The sequence below is a fragment of the Triturus cristatus genome, chromosome 4_2, assembly GCF_964204655.1.
Source record: "Triturus cristatus chromosome 4_2, aTriCri1.1, whole genome shotgun sequence".
NCBI lineage: Eukaryota > Metazoa > Chordata > Amphibia > Caudata > Salamandridae > Triturus > Triturus cristatus.
In genome coordinates, this window is record NC_140586.1 from 413,761,504 (window position 1) to 413,780,523 (window position 19,020).

Genomic DNA, 19,020 nt, shown 5'->3' on the forward strand with positions numbered 1-19,020 from the left:
CTTTGGTGATGCTCCCCGGTGTGTGCAAATTGGTGCAGGATTATTGGAGCGCTTCAATGTCTTGGCCTGAAACTATGATGGGTCAGCAATGGCCTGTCTGTCTGTCTATTCAATGTCTCTGTGTACAGTCACTGCCTCTTCAGTTTCAATAGAACTCCTTTAGTATCACATTATACTTTGGCCGGTTAGGTCAGTTGGTTAGAGCATGGTGCTAGTAACACCAAGGCTGTGAGTTCGATCTCCGTACGGGCAACACCTTTTCCATAAAGTAGAAAAGAAATCCATTAAAAAACAAGGCTATAAAAACACCATAAAGGTTGTTGTTTATTCTGGTAATTTACTCTGCTCTGGTGGCTACTGTTTGGACCAGGACCAGGGTGAGTATTGCTATAGCCATGTAAAGGGCACTGCGGGCTATCAGCCCTCCTTGCTGTGATACCCGCTTCTGCCAAGTTTTCTTGGGTCTCTCAAAGTGCACTTTGTGAAGCGCTGTTTGAACATGGACGTGTCACTGAGGTGACACTTTCTCTCCGTGAGTTGCGGTTCCTCTGCTTCTTGGTGGGATGTCCAGAGGTCACGAGAGGTGAAGGAAAGAGCACATGGGTAATGTAGGCATCAGGAATGATCTTGTGTATATTGGTGACCTTTAAATAATTGTAATCTGGTTTAGTTTAACGAATGCATTGAGCCTCTGGCCCATCAGTGTAAAATTTTAGAAAATAAATACAGATACGTACGTATAATGATATTAGTTTTTCATGACCCTCTTTGTAATATTTCCATCTTAATATCAGATTTTTCTTCTCCATTTTCTTTTCGGTAGCAGCTGAAAAATATCAAATCTTTCAAGACAGAAAAATATGCAGGGCCTCACATTGACACCAGGACAGAAGGTACAGTGGTGAGTCGTGAAACAGAGTAGGTGCTGTGGCTTAGTTGGTTAAAGCGCCTGTCTAGTAAACAGGAGATCCTTAGTTCGAATCTCAGCAGTACCTTTTGTTTTACACAACCTCATAGAAGAGGTACTGTTAGATAATAGACTCATTCTTTGTAAACCCAGTTGGTCCTATTATATTTAGGGCTCCCGGTTTCATGGTGTTTATTTTTTTGACTTTTCCGTCTGTATTTATCCTTATTTAATTTCTTGTCAACTTTATCTGTATTCATCCATATTTATTATGGGTTTTGTGAGAAAAATAAAGCTGAAACTGGTATATTTCCATATTTATTTAACCAATAAATATGCAGCCATGCTTTAATGTCTGCCAGGTGTTAGTGATATGAACAAATGCAGAAGATACATCAATTCACTTATATGAGAGTATGCGCATTTCAGTATCAGTTTGGTTTCGTGAAGTGAAAAGATGTTTTTAAGCTGCACTGCCATCAAAGTACAACATGGGAAGCAGTAATGCAAGCTTCAAACAACAGGTGCAGCACACTTAGCACAAGAGTAGCAAAGACACAATTATGCGGATATGCAGATGGTTACGAACCACATAATTAGTTTCCACGTCAAAATGTAATGACATAATAAAAAGGAAAGCGTAGTCGGCAGGATTCGAACCTGCGCGGGGAGACCCCAATGGATTTCAAGTCCATCGCCTTAACCACTCGGCCACGACTACACCTTTCAAGATGTGCACTCACTCATAAATAAGCTGTAAATTGGTCTATAGTATGGGTAAAAGATGTTAGGTAATGAAGGGAAGGCGCAGACAATATTGAGCACATAATCTTCTTTATAAGGTTATAAACTGTGTTCTCTGGAGAATCACAGAAGAAGGCGCAGCAAGGGTCCAGCTCTATGAAAGTGAAGGGAGGGGCAGGTATGAGAGATTGGGTAAGGAGTACAGAGAAAAAGGTACAGGAAGTGAAGGGTTAAGGATTGAGAGCCCAGTGAGTGACAGTGTGTGGTATGGATTAAGCTCGGGTGTGAGATGAACCTGCATAGCATTGAGCATGCGAGTGCTACCAAGCCGAGACCAGTACCTTTCTGGATGAGTGTGGCAGATGGGAGGGTCTGCGGATGATTCTTGCCTTCAATCCATCTTTTCTGGGGAGTGATGGTCGTGCAGCTCTTGTTATTGAAGCACGTTCAGTGCAGCTCATTAAATACTATCTGTGTTCTTTGGTGATGATCCCCGGTGTGTGCGAATTGGTGCAGGATTATTGGAGCGCTTCAATGTCTTGGCCTGAAACTATGATGGGTCAGCAATGGACTGTCTGTCTGTCTATTCAATGTCTCTGTGTACAGTCACTGCCTCTTCAGTTTCAATAGAACTCCTTTAGTATCACATTATGCTTTGGCCGGTTAGGTCAGTTGGTTAGAGCATGGTGCTAGTAACACCAAGGCTGTGAGTTCGATCTCCGTACGGGCAACACCTTTTCCATAAAGTAGAAAAGAAATCCATTAAAAAACAAGGCTATAAAAACACCATATAGGGTTGTTGTTTATTCTGGTAATTTACTGAGCTCTGGTGGCTGATGTTTGGACCAGGACCAGGGTGACTATTGCTATAGCCATGTAAAGGGCACTGCGGGTTATCAGCCCTCCTTGCTGTGATACCCGCCTCTGCCAAGTTTTCTTGGGTCTCTCAAAGTGCACTTTGTGAAGCGCTGTTTGAACATGGACGTGTCACTTAGGTGACACTTTCTCTCCGTGAGTTGCGGTTCCTCTGCTTCTTGGTGGGATGTCCAGAGGCCACGAGAGGTGAAGGAAAGAGCACATGGGTAATGTAGGCATCAGGAATGATCTTGTGTATATTGGTGACCTTTAAATAATTGTAATCTGGTTTAGTTTAACGAATGCATTGAGCCCCTGGCCCATCAGTGTAAAACTTTAGAAAATAAATACAGATACGTACGTATAATGATATTAGTTTTTCATGACCCTCTTTGTAATATTTCCATCTTAATATCAGATTTTTCTTCTCCATTTTCTTTTCGGTAGCAGCTGAAAAATATCAAATCTTTCAAGACAGAAAAATATGCAGGGCCTCACAGTGACACCAGGACAGAAGGTACAGTGGTGAGTTGTGAAACAGAGTAGGTGCTGTGGCTTAGTTGGTTAAAGCGCCTGTCTAGTAAACAGGAGATCCTGAGTTCGAATCTCAGCAGTACCTTTTGTTTTACACAACCTCATAGAAGAGGTACTGTTAGATAATAGACTCATTCTTTGTAAACCCAGTTGGTCCTATTATATTTAGGGCTCCCGGTTTTATGGTGTTTATTTTTTTGACATTTCCGTCTGTATTTATCCATATTTAATTTGTTGTCAACTTTATCTGTATTCATCCATATTTATTATGGGTTTTGTGAGAAAAATAAAGCTGAAACTGGTATATTTCCATATTTATTTAACCAATAAATATGCAGCCATGCTTTAATGTCTGCCAGGTGTTAGTTATATGAACAAATGCAGAAGATAAATCAATTCACTTATATGAGAGTATGCGCATTTCAGTATCAGTTTGGTTTTGTGAAGTGAAAAGATGTTTTTAAGCTGCACTGCCATCAAAGTACAACATGGGAAGCAGTAATCCAAGCTTCAAACAACAGGTGCAGCACACTTGGCACAAGAGTAGCAAAGACACAATTATGCGGATATGCAGATGTTTACGAACCACATAATTAGTTTCCACGTCAAAATGTAATGACATAATAAAAAGGAAAGCGTAGTCGGCAGGATTCGAACCTGCGCGGGGAGACCCCAATGGATTTCAAGTCCATCGCCTTAACCACTCGGCCACGACTACACCTTTCAAGATGTGCACTCACTCATAAATAAGCTGTAATGTGGTCTATAGTATGGGTAAAAGATGTTAGTTAATGAAGGGAAGGCGCAGACAATATTGAGCACATAATCTTCTTTATAAGGTTATAAACTGTGTTCTCTGGAGAATCACAGAAGAAGGCGCAGCAAGGGTCCAGTTCTATGAAAGTGAAGGGAGGGGCAGGTATGAGAGATTGGGTAAGGAGTACAGAGAAAAAGGTACAGGAAGTGAAGGGTTAAGGATTGAGAGCCCAGTGAGTGACAATGTGTGGTATGGATTAAGCTTGGGTGTGAGATGAACCTGCATAGCATTGAGCATACGAGTGCTACCAAGCCTAGACCAGTACCTTTCTGGATGAGTGTGGCAGATGGGAGGGTCTGCGGATGATTCTTGCCTTCAATCCATCTTTTCTGGGGAGTGATGGTCGTGCAGCTCTTGTTATTGAAGCACGTTCAGTGCAGCTCATTAAATACTATCTGTGTTATTTGGTGATGCTCCCCGGTGTGTGCGAATTGGTGCAGGATTATTGGAGCGCTTCAATGTCTTGGCCTGAAACTATGATGGGTCAGCAATGGCCTGTCTGTCTGTCTATTCAATGTCTCTGTGTACAGTCACTGCCTCTTCAGTTTCAATAGAACTCCTTTAGTATCACATTATGCTTTGGCCGGTTAGGTCAGTTGGTTAGAGCATGGTGCTAGTAACACCAAGGCTGTGAGTTCGATCTCCGTACGGGCAACACCTTTTCCATAAAGTAGAAAAGAAATCCATTAAAAAACAAGGCTATAAAAACACCATATAGGGTTGTTGTTTTTTCTGGTAATTTACTGAGCTCTGGTGGCTGATGTTTGGACCAGGACCAGGGTGAGTATTGCTATAGCCATGTAAAGGGCACTGCGGGCTATCAGCCCTCCTTGCTGTGATACCCGCCTCTGCCAAGTTTTCTTGGGTCTCTCAAAGTGCACTTTGAGAAGCGCTGTTTGAACATGGACGCGTCACTTAGGTGACACTTTCTCTCCGTGAGTTGCAGTTCCTCTGCTTCTTGGTGGGATGTCCAGAGGCCACGAGAGGTGAAGGAAAGAGCACATGGGTAATGTAGGCATCAGGAATGATCTTGTGTATATTGGTGACCTTTAAATAATTGTAATCTGGTTTAGTTTAACGAATGCATTGATCCCCAGGTCCATCAGTGTAAAACTTTAGAAAATAAATACAGATACGTACGTATAATGATATTAGTTTTTCATGACCCTCTTTGTAATATTTCCATCTTAATATCAGATTTTTCTTCTCCATTTTCTTTTCGGTAGCAGCTGAAAAATATCAAATCTTTCAAGACAGAAAAATATGCAGGGCCTCACAGTGACACCAGGACAGAAGGTACAGTGGTGAGTCGTGAAACAGAGTAGGTGCTGTGGCTTAGTTGGTTAAAGCACCTGTCTAGTAAACAGGAGATCCTGAGTTCGAATCTCAGCAGTACCTTTTGTTTTACACAACCTCATAGAAGAGGTACTGTTAGATAATAGACTCATTCTTTGTAAACCCAGTTGGTCCTATTATATTTAGGGCTCCCGGTTTTATGGTGTTTATTTTTTTTGACATTTCCGTCTGTATTTATCCATATTTAATTTCTTGTCAACTTTATCTGTATTCATCCATATTTATTATGGGTTTTGTGAGAAAAATAAAGCTGAAACTGGTATATTTCCATATTTATTTAACCAATAAATATGCAGCCATGCTTTAATGTCTGCCAGGTGTTAGTGATATGAACAAATGCAGAAGATACATCAATTCACTTATATGAGAGTATGCGCATTTCAGTATTAGTTTGGTTTCGTGAAGTGAAAAGATGTTTTTAAGCTGCACTGCCATCAAAGTACAACATGGAAAGCAGTAATGCAAGCTTCAAACAACAGGTGCAGCACACTTAGCACAAGAGTAGCAAAGACACAATTATGCGGATATGCAGATGGTTACGAACCACATAATTAGTTTCCACGTCAAAATGTAATGACATAATAAAAAGGAAAGCATAGTCGGCAGGATTCGAACCTGCGCGGGGAGACCCCAATGGATTTCAAGTCCATTGCCTTAACCACTCGGCCACGACTACACCTTTCAAGATGTGCACTCACTCATAAATAAGCTGTAAATTGGTCTATAGTATGGGTAAAAGATGTTAGGTAATGAAGGGAAGGCGCAGACAATATTGAGCACATAATCTTCTTTATAAGTTTATAAACTGTGTTCTCTGGAGAATCACAGAAGAAGGCGCAGCAAGGGTCCAGCTCTATGAAAGTGAAGGGAGGGGCAGGTATGAGAGATTGGGTAAGGAGTACAGAGAAAAAGGTACAGGAAGTGAAGGGTTAAGGATTGAGAGCCCAGTGAGTGACAGTGTGTGGTATGGATTAAGCTCGGGTGTGAGATGAACCTGCATAGCATTGAGCATGCGAGTGCTACCAGGCCGAGACCAGTACCTTTCTGGATGAGTGTGGCAGATGGGAGGGTCTGCGGATGATTCTTGCCTTCAATCCATCTTTTCTGGGGAGTGATGGTCGTGCAGCTCTTGTTATTGAAGCACGTTCAGTGCAGCTCATTAAATACTATCTGTGTTCTTTGGTGATGATCCCCGGTGTGTGCGAATTGGTGCAGGATTATTGGAGCGCTTCAATGTCTTGGCCTGAAACTATGATGGGTCAGCAATGGCCTGTCTGTCTGTCTATTCAATGTCTCTGTGTACAGTCACTGCCTCTTCAGTTTCAATAGAACTCCTTTAGTATCACATTATGCTTTGGCCGGTTAGGTCAGTTGGTTAGAGCATGGTGCTAGTAACACCAAGGCTGTGAGTTCGATCTCCGTACGGGCAACACCTTTTCCATAAAGTAGAAAAGAAATCCATTAAAAAACAAGGCTATAAAAATACCATATAGGGTTGTTGTTTATTCTGGTAATTTACTGAGCTCTGGTGGCTGATGTTTGGACCAGGACCAGGGTGAGTATTGCTATAGCCATGTAAAGGGCACTGCGGGTTATCAGCCCTCCTTGCTGTGATACCCGCCTCTGCCAAGTTTTCTTGGGTCTCTCAAAGTGCACTTTGTGAAGCGCTGTTTGAACATGGACGTGTCACTTAGGTGACACTTTCTCTCCGTGAGTTGCGATTCCTCTGCTTCTTGGTGGGATGTCCAGAGCCCACGAGAGGTGAAGGAAAGAGCACATGGGTAATGTAGGCATCAGGAATGATCTTGTGTATATTGGTGACCTTTAAATAATTGTAATCTGGTTTAGTTTAACGAATGCATTGAGCCCCTGGCCCATCAGTGTAAAACTTTAGAAAATAAATACAGATACGTACGTATAATGATATTAGTTTTTCATGACCCTCTTTGTAATATTTCCATCTTAATATCAGATTTTTCTTCTCCATTTTCTTTTCGGTAGCAGCTGAAAAATATCAAATCTTTCAAGACAGAAAAATATGCAGGGCCTCACAGTGACACCAGGACAGAAGGTACAGTGGTGAGTTGTGAAACAGAGTAGGTGCTGTGGCTTAGTTGGTTAAAGCGCCTGTCTAGTAAACAGTAGATCCTGAGTTCGAATCTTAGCAGTACCTTTTGTTTTACACAACCTCATAGAAGAGGTACTGTTAGATAATAGACTCATTCTTTGTAAACCCAGTTGGTCCTATTATATTTAGGGCTCCCGGTTTTATGGTGTTTATTTTTTTGACATTTCCGTCTGTATTTATCCATATTTAATTTGTTGTCAACTTTATCTGTATTCATCCATATTTATTATGGGTTTTGTGAGAAAAATAAAGCTGAAACTGGTATATTTCCATATTTATTTAACCAATAAATATGCAGCCATGCTTTAATGTCTGCCAGGTGTTAGTTATATGAACAAATGCAGAAGATAAATCAATTCACTTATATGAGAGTATGCGCATTTCAGTATCAGTTTGGTTTTGTGAAGTGAAAAGATGTTTTTAAGCTGCACTGCCATCAAAGTACAACATGGGAAGCAGTAATCCAAGCTTCAAACAACAGGTGCAGCACACTTGGCACAAGAGTAGCAAAGACACAATTATGCGGATATGCAGATGTTTACTAACCACATAATTAGTTTCCACGTCAAAATGTAATGACATAATAAAAAGGAAAGCGTAGTCGGCAGGATTCGAACCTGCGCGGGGAGACCCCAATGGATTTCAAGTCCATCGCCTTAACCACTCGGCCACGACTACACCTTTCAAGATGTGCACTCACTCATAAATAAGCTGTAATGTGGTCTATAGTATGGGTAAAAGATGTTAGTTAATGAAGGGAAGGCGCAGACAATATTGAGCACATAATCTTCTTTATAAGGTTATAAACTGTGTTCTCTGGAGAATCACAGAAGAAGGCGCAGCAAGGGTCCAGTTCTATGAAAGTGAAGGGAGGGGCAGGTATGAGAGATTGGGTAAGGAGTACAGAGAAAAAGGTACAGGAAGTGAAGGGTTAAGGATTGAGAGCCCAGTGAGTGACAATGTGTGGTATGGATTAAGCTTGGGTGTGAGATGAACCTGCATAGCATTGAGCATACGAGTGCTACCAAGCCTAGACCAGTACCTTTCTGGATGAGTGTGGCAGATGGGAGGGTCTGCGGATGATTCTTGCCTTCAATCCATCTTTTCTGGGGAGTGATGGTCGTGCAGCTCTTGTTATTGAAGCACGTTCAGTGCAGCTCATTAAATACTATCTGTGTTCTTTGGTGATGCTCCCCGGTGTGTGCGAATTGGTGCAGGATTATTGGAGCGCTTCAATGTCTTGGCCTGAAACTATGATGGGTCAGCAATGGCCTGTCTGTCTGTCTATTCAATGTCTCTGTGTACAGTCACTTCCTCTTCAGTTTCAATAGAACTCCTTTAGTATCACATTATGCTTTGGCCGGTAAGGTCAGTTGGTTAGAGCATGGTGCTAGTAACACCAAGGCTGTGAGTTCGATCTCCGTACGGGCAACACCTTTTCCATAAAGTAGAAAAGAAATCCATTAAAAAACAAGGCTATAAAAACACCATATAGGGTTGTTGTTTATTCTGGTAATTTACTGAGCTCTGGTGGCTGATGTTTGGACCAGGACCAGGGTGAGTATTGCTATAGCCATGTAAAGGGCACTGCGGGTTATCAGCCCTCCTTGCTGTGATATCCGCCTCTGCCAAGTTTTCTTGGGTCTCTCAAAGTGCACTTTGTGAAGCGCTGTTTGAACATGGACGTGTCACTTAGGTGACACTTTCTCTCCGTGAGTTGCGGTTCCTCTGCTTCTTGGTGGGATGTCCAGAGGCCACGAGAGGTGAAGGAAAGAGCACATGGGTAATGTAGGCATCAGGAATGATCTTGTGTATATTGGTGACCTTTAAATAATTGTAATCTGGTTTAGTTTAACGAATGCATTGAGCCCCTGGCCCATCAGTGTAAAACTTTAGAAAATAAATACAGATACGTACGTATAATGATATTAGTTTTTCATGACCCTCTTTGTAATATTTCCATCTTAATATCAGATTTTTCTTCTCCATTTTCTTTTCGGTAGCAGCTGAAAAATATCAAATCTTTCAAGACAGAAAAATATGCAGGGCCTCACAGTGACACCAGGACAGAAGGTACAGTGGTGAGTTGTGAAACAGAGTAGGTGCTGTGGCTTAGTTGGTTAAAGCGCCTGTCTAGTAAACAGGAGATCCTGAGTTCGAATCTCAGCAGTACCTTTTGTTTTACACAACCTCATAGAAGAGGTACTGTTAGATAATAGACTCATTCTTTGTAAACCCAGTTGGTCCTATTATATTTAGGGCTCCCGGTTTTATGGTGTTTATTTTTTTGACATTTCCGTCTGTATTTATCCATATTTAATTTGTTGTCAACTTTATCTGTATTCATCCATATTTATTATGGGTTTTGTGAGAAAAATAAAGCTGAAACTGGTATATTTCCATATTTATTTAACCAATAAATATGCAGCCATGCTTTAATGTCTGCCAGGTGTTAGTTATATGAACAAATGCAGAAGATAAATCAATTCACTTATATGAGAGTATGCGCATTTCAGTATCAGTTTGGTTTTGTGAAGTGAAAAGATGTTTTTAAGCTGCACTGCCATCAAAGTACAACATGGGAAGCAGTAATCCAAGCTTCAAACAACAGGTGCAGCACACTTGGCACAAGAGTAGCAAAGACACAATTATGCGGATATGCAGATGTTTACGAACCACATAATTAGTTTCCACGTCAAAATGTAATGACATAATAAAAAGGAAAGCGTAGTCGGCAGGATTCGAACCTGCGCGGGGAGACGCCAATGGATTTCAAGTCCATCGCCTTAACCACTCGGCCACGACTACACCTTTCAAGATGTGCACTCACTCATAAATAAGCTGTAATGTGGTCTATAGTATGGGTAAAAGATGTTAGTTAATGAAGGGAAGGCGCAGACAATATTGAGCACATAATCTTCTTTATAAGGTTATAAACTGTGTTCTCTGGAGAATCACAGAAGAAGGCGCAGCAAGGGTCCAGTTCTATGAATGTGAAGGGAGGGGCAGGTATGAGAGATTGGGTAAGGAGTACAGAGAAAAAGGTACAGGAAGTGAAGGGTTAAGGATTGAGAGCCCAGTGAGTGACAATGTGTGGTATGGATTAAGCTTGGGTGTGAGATGAACCTGCATAGCATTGAGCATACGAGTGCTACCAAGCCTAGACCAGTACCTTTCTGGATGAGTGTGGCAGATGGGAGGGTCTGCGGATGATTCTTGCCTTCAATCCATCTTTTCTGGGGAGTGATGGTCGTGCAGCTCTTGTTATTGAAGCACGTTCAGTGCAGCTCATTAAATACTATCTGTGTTATTTGGTGATGCTCCCCGGTGTGTGCGAATTGGTGCAGGATTATTGGAGCGCTTCAATGTCTTGGCCTGAAACTATGATGGGTCAGCAATGGCCTGTCTGTCTGTCTATTCAATGTCTCTGTGTACAGTCACTGCCTCTTCAGTTTCAATAGAACTCCTTTAGTATCACATTATGCTTTGGCCGGTTAGGTCAGTTGGTTAGAGCATGGTGCTAGTAACACCAAGGCTGTGAGTTCGATCTCCGTACGGGCAACACCTTTTCCATAAAGTAGAAAAGAAATCCATTAAAAAACAAGGCTATAAAAACACCATATAGGGTTGTTGTTTATTCTGGTAATTTACTGAGCTCTGGTGGCTGATGTTTGGACCAGGACCAGGGTGAGTATTGCTATAGCCATGTAAAGGGCACTGCGGGCTATCAGCCCTCCTTGCTGTGATACCCGCCTCTGCCAAGTTTTCTTGGGTCTCTCAAAGTGCACTTTGAGAAGCGCTGTTTGAACATGGACGCGTCACTTAGGTGACACTTTCTCTCCGTGAGTTGCAGTTCCTCTGCTTCTTGGTGGGATGTCCAGAGGCCACGAGAGGTGAAGGAAAGAGCACATGGGTAATGTAGGCATCAGGAATGATCTTGTGTATATTGGTGACCTTTAAATAATTGTAATCTGGTTTAGTTTAACGAATGCATTGAGCCCCTGGCCCATCAGTGTAAAACTTTAGAAAATAAATACAGATACGTACGTATAATGATATTAGTTTTTCATGACCCTCTTTGTAATATTTCCATCTTAATATCAGATTTTTCTTCTCCATTTTCTTTTCGGTAGCAGCTGAAAAATATCAAATCTTTCAAGACAGAAAAATATGCAGGGCCTCACAGTGACACCAGGACAGAAGGTACAGTGGTGAGTCGTGAAACAGAGTAGGTGCTGTGGCTTAGTTGGTTAAAGCACCTGTCTAGTAAACAGGAGATCCTGAGTTCGAATCTCAGCAGTACCTTTTGTTTTACACAACCTCATAGAAGAGGTACTGTTAGATAATAGACTCATTCTTTGTAAACCCAGTTGGTCCTATTATATTTAGGGCTCCCGGTTTTATGGTGTTTATTTTTTTTGACATTTCCGTCTGTATTTATCCATATTTAATTTCTTGTCAACTTTATCTGTATTCATCCATATTTATTATGGGTTTTGTGAGAAAAATAAAGCTGAAACTGGTATATTTCCATATTTATTTAACCAATAAATATGCAGCCATGCTTTAATGTCTGCCAGGTGTTAGTGATATGAACAAATGCAGAAGATACATCAATTCACTTATATGAGAGTATGCGCATTTCAGTATTAGTTTGGTTTCGTGAAGTGAAAAGATGTTTTTAAGCTGCACTGCCATCAAAGTACAACATGGGAAGCAGTAATGCAAGCTTCAAACAACAGGTGCAGCACACTTAGCACAAGAGTAGCAAAGACACAATTATGCGGATATGCAGATGGTTACGAACCACATAATTAGTTTCCACGTCAAAATGTAATGACATAATAAAAAGGAAAGCATAGTCGGCAGGATTCGAACCTGCGCGGGGAGACCCCAATGGATTTCAAGTCCATTGCCTTAACCACTCGGCCACGACTACACCTTTCAAGATGTGCACTCACTCATAAATAAGCTGTAAATTGGTCTATAGTATGGGTAAAAGATGTTAGGTAATGAAGGGAAGGCGCAGACAATATTGAGCACATAATCTTCTTTATAAGTTTATAAACTGTGTTCTCTGGAGAATCACAGAAGAAGGCGCAGCAAGGGTCCAGCTCTATGAAAGTGAAGGGAGGGGCAGGTATGAGAGATTGGGTAAGGAGTACAGAGAAAAAGGTACAGGAAGTGAAGGGTTAAGGATTGAGAGCCCAGTGAGTGACAGTGTGTGGTATGGATTAAGCTCGGGTGTGAGATGAACCTGCATAGCATTGAGCATGCGAGTGCTACCAAGCCGAGACCAGTACCTTTCTGGATGAGTGTGGCAGATGGGAGGGTCTGCGGATGAGTCTTGCCTTCAATCCATCTTTTCTGGGGAGTGATGGTCGTGCAGCTCTTGTTATTGAAGCACGTTCAGTGCAGCTCATTAAATACTATCTGTGTTCTTTGGTGATGATCCCCGGTGTGTGCGAATTGGTGCAGGATTATTGGAGCGCTTCAATGTCTTGGCCTGAAACTATGATGGGTCAGCAATGGCCTGTCTGTCTGTCTATTCAATGTCTCTGTGTACAGTCACTGCCTCTTCAGTTTCAATAGAACTCCTTTAGTATCACATTATGCTTTGGCCGGTTAGGTCAGTTGGTTAGAGCATGGTGCTAGTAACACCAAGGCTGTGAGTTCGATCTCCGTACGGGCAACACCTTTTCCATAAAGTAGAAAAGAAATCCATTAAAAAACAAGGCTATAAAAATACCATATAGGGTTGTTGTTTATTCTGGTAATTTACTGAGCTCTGGTGGCTGATGTTTGGACCAGGGTGAGTATTGCTATAGCCATGTAAAGGGCACTGCGGGTTATCAGCCCTCCTTGCTGTGATACCCGCCTCTGCCAAGTTTTCTTGGGTCTCTCAAAGTGCACTTTGTGAAGCGCTGTTTGAACATGGACGTGTCACTTAGGTGACACTTTCTCTCCGTGAGTTGCGATTCCTCTGCTTCTTGGTGGGATGTCCAGAGCCCACGAGAGGTGAAGGAAAGAGCACATGGGTAATGTAGGCATCAGGAATGATCTTGTGTATATTGGTGACCTTTAAATAATTGTAATCTGGTTTAGTTTAACGAATGCATTGAGCCCCTGGCCCATCAGTGTAAAACTTTAGAAAATAAATACAGATACGTACGTATAATGATATTAGTTTTTCATGACCCTCTTTGTAATATTTCCATCTTAATATCAGATTTTTCTTCTCCATTTTCTTTTCGGTAGCAGCTGAAAAATATCAAATCTTTCAAGACAGAAAAATATGCAGGGCCTCACAGTGACACCAGGACAGAAGGTACAGTGGTGAGTTGTGAAACAGAGTAGGTGCTGTGGCTTAGTTGGTTAAAGCGCCTGTCTAGTAAACAGTAGATCCTGAGTTCGAATCTTAGCAGTACCTTTTGTTTTACACAACCTCATAGAAGAGGTACTGTTAGATAATAGACTCATTCTTTGTAAACCCAGTTGGTCCTATTATATTTAGGGCTCCCGGTTTTATGGTGTTTATTTTTTTGACATTTCCGTCTGTATTTATCCATATTTAATTTGTTGTCAACTTTATCTGTATTCATCCATATTTATTATGGGTTTTGTGAGAAAAATAAAGCTGAAACTGGTATATTTCCATATTTATTTAACCAATAAATATGCAGCCATGCTTTAATGTCTGCCAGGTGTTAGTGATATGAACAAATGCAGAAATAAATCAATTCACTTATATGAGAGTATGCGCATTTCAGTATCAGTTTGGTTTTGTGAAGTGAAAAGATGTTTTTAAGCTGCACTGCCATCAAAGTACAACATGGGAAGCAGTAATCCAAGCTTCAAACAACAGGTGCAGCACACTTGGCACAAGAGTAGCAAAGACACAATTATGCGGATATGCAGATGTTTACGAACCACATAATTAGTTTCCACGTCAAAATGTAATGACATAATAAAAAGGAAAGCGTAGTCGGCAGGATTCGAACCTGCGTGGGGAGACCCCAATGGATTTCAAGTCCATCGCCTCAACCACTCGGCCACGACTACACTTTTCAAGATGTGCACTCACTCATAAATAAGCTGTAATGTGGTCTGTAGTATTGGTAAAAGATGTTAGTTAATGAATGGAAGGCGCAGACAATATTGAGCACATAATCTTCTTTATAAGGTTATAAACTGTGTTCTCTGGAGAATCACAGAAGAAGGCGCAGCAAGGGTCCAGTTCTATGAAAGTGAAGGGAGGGGCAGGTATGAGAGATTGGGTAAGGAGTAAAGAGAAAAAGGTACAGGAAGTGAAGGGTTAAGGATTGAGAGCCCAGTGAGTGACAGTGTGTGGTATGGATTAAGCTTGGGTGTGAGATGAACCTGCATAGCATTGAGCATGCGAGTGCTACCAAGCCGAGACCAGTACCTTTCTGGATGAGTGTGGCAGATGGGAGGGTCTACGGATGATTATTGCCTTCAATCCATCTTTTCTGGGGAGTGATGGTCGTGCAGCTCTTGATATTGAAGCACGTTCAGTGCAGCTCATTAAATACTATCTGTGTTCTTTGGTGATGCTCCCCGGTGTGTGCGAATTGGTGCAGGATTATTGGAGCGCTTCAATGTCTTGGCCTGAAACTATGATGGGTCAGCAATGGCCTGTCTGTCTGTCTATTCAATGTCTCTGTGTACAGTCACTGCCTCTTCAGTTTCAATAGAACTCCTTTAGTATCACATTATGCTTTGGCCGGTTAGGTCAGTTGGTTAGAGCATGGTGCTAGTAACACCAACGCTGTGAGTTCGATCTCCGTACGGGCAACACCTTTTCCATAAAGTAGAAAAGAAATCCATTAAAAAACAAGGCTATAAAAACACCATATAGGGTTGTTGTTTATTCTGGTAATTTACTGAGCTCTGGTGGCTGATGTTTGGACCAGGACCAGGGTGAGTATTGCTATAGCCATGTAAAGGGCACTGCGGGCTATCAGCCCTCCTTGCTGTGATACCCGCCTCTGCCAAGTTTTCTTGGGTCTCTCAAAGTGCACTTTGTGAAGCGCTGTTTGAACATGGACGCGTCACTTAGGTGACACTTTCTCTCCGTGAGTTGCGGTTCCTCTGCTTCTTGGTGGGATGTCCAGAGGCCACGAGAGGTGAAGGAAAGAGCACATGGGTAATGTAGGCATCAGGAATGATCTTGTGTATATTGGTGACCTTTAAATAATTGTAATCTGGTTTAGTTTAACGAATGCATTGAGCCCCTGGCCCATCAGTGTAAAACTTTAGAAAATAAATACAGATACGTACGTATAATGATATTAGTTTTTCATGACCCTCTTTGTAATATTTCCATCTTAATATCAGATTTTTCTTCTCCATTTTCTTTTCGGTAGCAGCTGAAAAATATCAAATCTTTCAAGACAGAAAAATATGCAGGGCCTCACTGTGACACCAGGACAGAAGGTACAGCGGTGAGTCGTGAAACAGAGTAGGTGCTGTGGCTTAGTTGGTTAAAGCGCCTGTCTAGTAAACAGGAGATCCTGAGTTCGAATCTCAGCAGTACCTTTTGTTTTACACAACCTCATAGAAGAGGTACTGTTAGATAATAGACTCATTCTTTGTAAACCCAGTTGGTCCTATATATTTAGGGCTCCCGGTTTTATGGTGTTTATTTTTTTGACATTTCCGTCTGTATCTATCCATATTTAATTTGTTGTCAACTTTATCTGTATTCATCCATATTTATTATGGGTTTTGTGAGAAAAATAAAGCTGAAACTGGTATATTTCCATATTTATTTAACCAATAAATATGCAGCCATGCTTTAATGTCTGCCAGGTGTTAGTGATATGAACAAATGCAGAAGATAAATCAATTCACTTATATGAGAGTATGCGCATTTCAGTATCAGTTTGGTTTTGTGAAGTGAAAATATGTTTTTAAGCTGCACTGCCATCAAAGTACAACATGGGAAGCAGTAATGCAAGCTTCAAACAACAGGTGCAGCACACTTAGCACAAGAGCAGCAAAGACACAATTATGCGGATATGCAGATGGTTACGAACCACATAATTAGTTTCCACGTCAAAATGTAATGACATAATAAAAAGGAAAGCGTAGTCAGCAGGATTCGAAACTGCGCGGTGAGACACCAATGGATTTCAAGTCCATCGCCTTAACCACTCGGCCACGACTACACCTTTCAAGATTTGCACTCACTCATAAATAAGCTGTAATGTGGTCTATAGTATGGGTAAAAGATGTTAGTTAATGAAGGGAAGGCGCAGACAATATTGAGCACATAATCTTCTTTATAAGGTTATAAACTGTGTTCTCTGGAGAATCACAGAAGAAGGCGCAGCAAGGGTCCAGTTCTATGAAAGTGAAGGGAGGGGCAGGTATGAGAGATTGGGTAAGGAGTACAGAGAAAAAGGTACAGGAAGTGAAGGGTTAAGGATTGAGAGCCCAGTGAGTGACATTGTGTGGTATGGATTAAGCTTGGGTGTGAGATGAACCTGCATAGCATTGAGCATGCGAGTGCTACCAAGCCTAGACCAGTACCTTTCTGGATGAGTGTGGCAGATGGGAGGGTCTGCGGATGATTCTTGCCTTCAATCCATCTTTTCTGGGGAGTGATGGTCGTGCAGCTCTTGTTATTGAAGCACGTTCAGTGCAGCTCATTAAATACTATCTGTGTTCTTTGGTGATGCTCCCCGGTGTGTGCGAATTGGTGCAGGATTATTGGAGCGCTTCAATGTCTTGGCCTGAAACTATGATGGTTCAGCAATGGCCTGTCTGTCTGTCTATTCAATGTCTCTGTGTACAGTCACTGCCTCTTCAGTTTCAATAGAACTCCTTTAGTATCACATTATGCTTTGGCCGATTAGGTCAGTTGGTTAGAGCATGGTGCTAGTAACACCAAGGCTGTGAGTTCGATCTCCGTACAGGCAACACCTTTTCCATAAAGTAGAAAAGAAATCCATTAAAAAACAAGGCTATAAAAACACCATATAGGGTTGTTGTTTATTCTGGTAATTTACTGAGCTCTGGTGGCTGATGTTTGGACCAGGACCAGGGTGAGTATTGCTATAGCCATGTAAAGGGCACTGCGGGCTATCAGCCCTCCTTGCTGTGATACCCGCCTTTGCCAAGTTTTCTTGGGTCTCTCAAAGTGCACTTTGTGAAGCGCTGTTTGAACATGGACGCGTCACTTAGGTGACACTTTCTCTCCGTGAGTCGCAGTTCCTCTGCTTCTTGGTGGGATGTCCAGAGGCCACGAGAGGTGAAGGAAAGAGCACATGGGTAATGTAGGCATCAGGAATGATCTTGTGTATATTGGTGACCTTTAAATAATTGTAATCTGGTTTAGTTTAACGAATGCATTGAGCCCCTGGCCCATCAGTGTAAAACTTTAGAAAATAAATACAGATACGTATGTATAATGATATTAGTTTTTCATGACCCTCTTTGTAATATTTCCATCTTAATATCAGATTTTTCTTCTCCATTTTCTTTTCGGTAGCAGCTGAAAAATATCAAATCTTTCAAGACAGAAAAATATGCAGGGCCTCACAGTGACACCAGGACAGAAGGTACAGTGGTGAGTCGTGAAACAGAGTAGGTGCTGTGGCTTAGTTGGTTAAAGCACCTGTCTAGAAAACAGGAGATCCTGAGTTTGAATCTCAGCAGTACCTTTTGTTTTACACAACCTCATAGAAGAGGTACTGTTAGATAATAGACTCATTCTTTGTAAACCCAGTTGGTCCTATTATATTTAGGGCTCCCGGTTTTATGGTGTTTATTTTTTTGACATTTCCGTCTGTATTTATCCATATTTAATTTCTTGTCAACTTTATCTGTATTCATCCATATTTATTATGGGTTTTGTGAGAAAAATAAAGCTGAAACTGGTATATTTCCATATTTATTTAACCAATAAATATGCAGCCATGCTTTAATGTCTGCCAGGTGTTAGTGATATGAACAAATGCAGAAGATACATCAATTCACTTATATGAGAGTATGCGCATTTCAGTATCAGTTTGGTTTCGTGAAGTGAAAAGATGTTTTTAAGCTGCACTGCCATCAAAGTACAACATGGGAAGCAGTAATGCAAGCTTCAAACAACAGGTGCAGCACACTTAGCACAAGAGTAGCAAAGACACAATTATGCAGATATGCAGATGGTTACGAACCACATAATTAGTTTCCACATCAAAATGTAATGACATAATAAAAAGGAAAGCGTAGTCGGCAGGATTCGAACCTGCGCAGGGAGACCCCAATGGATTTCAAGTCCATCGCCTTAACCACTCGGCCACGACTACACTTTTCAAGATGTGCACTCACTCATAAATAAGCTGTAAATTGGTCTATAGTATGGGTAAAAGATGTTAGGTAATGAAGGGAAGGCGCAGACAATATTGAGCACATAATCTTCTTTATAAGGTTATAAACTGTGTTCTCTGGAGAATCACAGAAGAAGGCGCAGCAAGGGTCCAGTTCTATGAAAGTGAAGGGAGGGGCAGGTATGAGAGATTGGGTAAGGAGTAAAGAGAAAAAGGTACAGGAAGTGAAGGGTTAAGGATTGAGAGCCCAGTGAGTGACAGTGTGTGGTATGGATTAAGCTTGGGTGTGAGATGAACCTGCATAGCATTGAGCATGCGAGTGCTACCAAGCCGAGAC

General features: G+C 41.6%; 16 non-coding genes across 16 annotated transcripts; 7 read left to right on the forward strand and 9 right to left on the reverse strand.

Moving 5' to 3' along the window:
• Positions 1-921: 921 nt before the first annotated feature.
• On the forward strand, positions 922-995 carry TRNAT-AGU (transfer RNA threonine (anticodon AGU)). The gene has a single exon. It is a non-coding gene; the product is annotated as a tRNA-Thr (tRNA).
• A 551-nt stretch (positions 996-1,546) lies between these two features.
• TRNAS-UGA (transfer RNA serine (anticodon UGA)) lies at positions 1,547-1,628 on the reverse strand. Its single transcript has one exon. It is a non-coding gene; the product is annotated as a tRNA-Ser (tRNA).
• A 1,423-nt stretch (positions 1,629-3,051) lies between these two features.
• Positions 3,052-3,125, forward strand: TRNAT-AGU (transfer RNA threonine (anticodon AGU)). Its single transcript has one exon. It is a non-coding gene; the product is annotated as a tRNA-Thr (tRNA).
• Positions 3,126-3,676: 551 nt separating this feature from the next.
• TRNAS-UGA (transfer RNA serine (anticodon UGA)) lies at positions 3,677-3,758 on the reverse strand. The gene has a single exon. It is a non-coding gene; the product is annotated as a tRNA-Ser (tRNA).
• A 1,423-nt stretch (positions 3,759-5,181) lies between these two features.
• On the forward strand, positions 5,182-5,255 carry TRNAT-AGU (transfer RNA threonine (anticodon AGU)). The gene has a single exon. It is a non-coding gene; the product is annotated as a tRNA-Thr (tRNA).
• Positions 5,256-5,807: 552 nt separating this feature from the next.
• Positions 5,808-5,889, reverse strand: TRNAS-UGA (transfer RNA serine (anticodon UGA)). The gene has a single exon. It is a non-coding gene; the product is annotated as a tRNA-Ser (tRNA).
• Positions 5,890-7,937: 2,048 nt separating this feature from the next.
• Positions 7,938-8,019, reverse strand: TRNAS-UGA (transfer RNA serine (anticodon UGA)). The gene has a single exon. It is a non-coding gene; the product is annotated as a tRNA-Ser (tRNA).
• A 1,423-nt stretch (positions 8,020-9,442) lies between these two features.
• TRNAT-AGU (transfer RNA threonine (anticodon AGU)) lies at positions 9,443-9,516 on the forward strand. The gene has a single exon. It is a non-coding gene; the product is annotated as a tRNA-Thr (tRNA).
• Positions 9,517-10,067: 551 nt separating this feature from the next.
• TRNAS-UGA (transfer RNA serine (anticodon UGA)) lies at positions 10,068-10,149 on the reverse strand. Its single transcript has one exon. It is a non-coding gene; the product is annotated as a tRNA-Ser (tRNA).
• A 1,423-nt stretch (positions 10,150-11,572) lies between these two features.
• Positions 11,573-11,646, forward strand: TRNAT-AGU (transfer RNA threonine (anticodon AGU)). The gene has a single exon. It is a non-coding gene; the product is annotated as a tRNA-Thr (tRNA).
• A 552-nt stretch (positions 11,647-12,198) lies between these two features.
• TRNAS-UGA (transfer RNA serine (anticodon UGA)) lies at positions 12,199-12,280 on the reverse strand. Its single transcript has one exon. It is a non-coding gene; the product is annotated as a tRNA-Ser (tRNA).
• A 2,041-nt stretch (positions 12,281-14,321) lies between these two features.
• TRNAS-UGA (transfer RNA serine (anticodon UGA)) lies at positions 14,322-14,403 on the reverse strand. Its single transcript has one exon. It is a non-coding gene; the product is annotated as a tRNA-Ser (tRNA).
• A 1,423-nt stretch (positions 14,404-15,826) lies between these two features.
• On the forward strand, positions 15,827-15,900 carry TRNAT-AGU (transfer RNA threonine (anticodon AGU)). Its single transcript has one exon. It is a non-coding gene; the product is annotated as a tRNA-Thr (tRNA).
• Positions 15,901-16,450: 550 nt separating this feature from the next.
• TRNAS-UGA (transfer RNA serine (anticodon UGA)) lies at positions 16,451-16,532 on the reverse strand. The gene has a single exon. It is a non-coding gene; the product is annotated as a tRNA-Ser (tRNA).
• A 1,423-nt stretch (positions 16,533-17,955) lies between these two features.
• TRNAS-AGA (transfer RNA serine (anticodon AGA)) lies at positions 17,956-18,029 on the forward strand. The gene has a single exon. It is a non-coding gene; the product is annotated as a tRNA-Ser (tRNA).
• A 551-nt stretch (positions 18,030-18,580) lies between these two features.
• On the reverse strand, positions 18,581-18,662 carry TRNAS-UGA (transfer RNA serine (anticodon UGA)). Its single transcript has one exon. It is a non-coding gene; the product is annotated as a tRNA-Ser (tRNA).
• Positions 18,663-19,020: the final 358 nt, after the last annotated feature.